The following is a 3,719-nucleotide window of genomic DNA, read 5'->3' as shown; positions in this document are numbered from 1 at the left end:
AAAACAATGTAGTACAAAAGCACAAAAATTTTAAAAGCCTGAAACTGCACGTATCTACTACTAGATTAGATGTGCAGTAGGAACGAAAAGAGTCGAGGTCAGAGTTGGAGTTTTTTAGCATACGAAACTTCAAGAAAACAATTGCTATTAATTGAGATGGGAAAGGGTGAAGGAAGTTCTTTTCTGCCTTACCGTGCTCAAATTCAAACAAAATCTTGGAACTGAGGCCAAGATTGCTATGTTTACTAATTTATTTTGCTTCTGGGGAAGAGAGACTAAATTTGCCCTTCCACCTGGGTGCTAACATTTTGACAGCAGAGTGAGGAAGAGAGCTGGCATAGAAGAGATGACAATGGAGTCTTCACCTGCATTGTGGAAACTCTCATTTATTTCCAGTTTAACTATAGAACTCATGATAAATCAGGTTTGTATTTCCCAATCTACAGATACTCTATTTTACCTAGGCAAGAGAATAAACCTCAGTACCCTGTCAAGTGTGTATGTGTACGAGAAGGTAATAGTTGGGAGAGCACCCTCCTGACTAGGGAAGGTGGGGGAAGAATCTGAGATTAAATAAATTGATTTTGGAGGGAATAGTTCATATTTTAAAATAGGTTTAAGCTTACAAAAATATTTGCAGAATTGTGTGAGCAAATCTTGAGAACCCTTTATGCCAATTCAAAAATTGTTTCATTTTGGACAATTTACATATTTCTGTGTATTAATTTTATACATATATGAATTTCATTTCTTTGGCTGAATTGCTTTATAATAAGCTAGAAGTATTCTGAATGTTTAAACTTAAATACTTTAGTTATATTTCTTAAGAAAATGTGCATTCTCTTACAAAATTACAGATAAGTTTTAAAAATTAGAAAAAATCAGGAAATTATCCACAAGCAGTATTCGGATTTAATTAAGTTTCAGAATAATGTCTTTTGCAGATATTTGTTTTTCTATTCAAAGATCAAGTCCAGAATCATATACTGCATTTAATTGTCATATCTCTTCAGTTTCAGTCTTCCTTTGTGTGTGTTGAGTTTAACATATTTTTCAGAGGACGGGCCAGTTATTTTATAGAATGTCTCCCAACTTTGGTCTGTCTGATGCTTCTTCACGAATAGATTTATTGAGGCAATATTCTGTCTTTCTCACAGAATCCTGACATCAATGTTGTTTGCCCCAATTTTGATTATGCTAAGATTGTTATATTGGTTCAGATTGAATTCTCCATATTTCTGAATTATGACATGGCTATTTTTCCTCTGAGATTAATAAGTAGTTTGTGGGGAAATATTTTGAATCTATGTAAATATTCTGTTCTTGGTCAATAGCTACCCTTGTAGATTTAACATCTATAGGTGATTTCAAATATATAATTTCTGCTGTGCTTATCATTTGGAATTCTACTGTAAGGAAGAACTTTAGTTATTCATTTGTTTATTTATTTCTATCAGTATGACTTACTATTTGTCATAATTCAGTCATTTACAATCTACTCCTTTCATTATTTACTTTGATTCCAAATATCTCCAAATATGATGAAAGGGAGCCCTGTCAAACATGTTTGTATCCTTTTGATATACTTCCATAATTTTGTTTAGCTCCTCCTGTGTAATTCAAAATGATTTCCCAAGCTTGTATTGCTTTTTTACAGCCCTGAAAATAGTCATTTCTTCAGTGAGCCCTAGATTCTTTTAGTGGGAAATGGTATTTAGAAATCAAAATCTGAATGTTAGGTGTGCTTATTCCTTCTTTTTTTACTTTTGCACTTTCTCTTTTCTTCTTGCTTTTCTTTTCTCTTCTTTTTCTCTCCTTCCACTCTCTCTTTTTGTCATATGTATATGTACATATATATTTTTAAGTGCAGTATATAATATAAATACATACTGATACGTCTAATCCCAATCCAACATATTAAGTTTCACACTAATGAACACACATGAGTTTTCCCCTTTTCTAATTTTGAAACTGACTTCCTTAACAGTGAGAAACATGGACTTCATTACATTTAATAAATTAACTAGAGTTTACTCCCTATTTATTTTATAAGGTAAGATTTACTAACATTAAAATTTGCTGAGTGCAATTTAATAAGTTTTAATTACTGAATATACGCATTCAATGAATAATAGGAGTAAGATAAAGAAATTTCCTTCAGTCCAAATAATTCTCTCATTTCCCATATTCATCACCATGTCCTCCTATAACCCCCAACCTAGAAACAACCTCAGATTTTTTTCCCATAGATTAGTTTTCCCTACTTCAGAATTTCATATAAAAGAAACCATACCTGGTGTACTTTTTTGTGTGTCTGGCTTGTTTTGCTCATCAAAATGCCTAGAAGATTTATATATGTTAAGGAAATCAGTTTGCTCCTTTTTTATATTGATGAGTAGTACTCCACTGTATGAATATAAAGCACAGTGTGTATTCATTATCTTGTTGATGGAATTTTATATTATTTACAGTTTTAGATATTATGAATAAATTCCCTATAAGCATGTGTGAATATAACTTATATTTGTACATATGTTTTAATTTTTCTTGGTTAAGTACTGAGAAGTATAATGGCTAGGAAAAAGGGTGGTCATATACTCAAATCTTTTTTTAAAATGCAAAACATTTTACAGAACAGTTGCTTTTTTTACACTAACATCAGCAATATATGATAACTACCTTTGTCCCATATCCATGCCCTTAACTGGTATTGATGATCTGTTCAAAACATGGTCATTAAGGTGACTATACAAAGATATCTCATAATTATAATTTGTATTTGTCTTGGTAATGGTGTCAAAAACTTTTTCACAAGTTTTTGGGCCATTTGTGAATTTTTCATTTAAGAAGGTTTGTTCAAGCCCTTTGCTAATTTGTGTATTAGACTTTTAAAACTGTAACTCTTGAGTTATAGAATTTAAAAAATACATTCTGGATATGTCTTTCATCAGATATATGTTTCCATCTGTGGTTTGCTTGTTAATTTTCCTAATGATGTCTCTTGATGATCATAATTTTTAATATGAATTAAGGATAGTTTATAATTGTTTTCTTTTGTGGTGATTGTTTATTCTAAGAATGCTTACTCTTGGATCAGATTTGAGCCATTTATTTTCTTCTAACCTTTATAATTTCAGTTTTTGCAGTTAGCTCATAATTTATTTTGAGTTGTTTACATGTGATGTTTAATATAAATTATATATCCATGAATATCCTCTTGTTTCATCCGCATTTGTTTAAAAGTCTTTGTATTTCTTATCGAATTGCTTTGAAATTTTCACTTAAAAGTCAATTAAACTTTAAGTGTGAGTTTACATCTCAAGTCTCTATTCTGTTTTATCAGTTTATGTATACATGTCACTGCCCATAGTGTCTGTAGTTTCATTGTAACCTATGGAATCTGGTAATGTAAATCTTCCAATTAAGTATTTATTCAAGATTGTTTTGACTATTCTGAGTATTTTGTATTTGTTAACTTTAGAATAATCTTGTCATTTACTACAAAAAGCCTGCTGAGATTTCAATTTTAATTGTGTTGACTAAATAGATCAATTTAGGATAATTATCATTTTTTAAAAATTCACCATTCTAATCTTTCTACATGGCCATATTTCTTCATTTATTTTCTTCTTCTTCTTTAATTACTCTTATCAATGTTTTGTAGTCTTTAGAATAAATATGACACTTTTGACTTCTGATAATATTTTTCATTCACATCA

Source organism: Carlito syrichta, unplaced genomic scaffold (assembly GCF_000164805.1).
Source record: "Carlito syrichta isolate Samal-C Ts95f unplaced genomic scaffold, Tarsius_syrichta-2.0.1 Scaffold316276, whole genome shotgun sequence".
In the NCBI taxonomy this organism is placed as follows: Eukaryota; Metazoa; Chordata; class Mammalia; order Primates; family Tarsiidae; genus Carlito; species Carlito syrichta.
The sequence above is the reverse complement of the archived record's forward strand: the minus strand, read 5'-3'. Positions refer to the sequence as shown.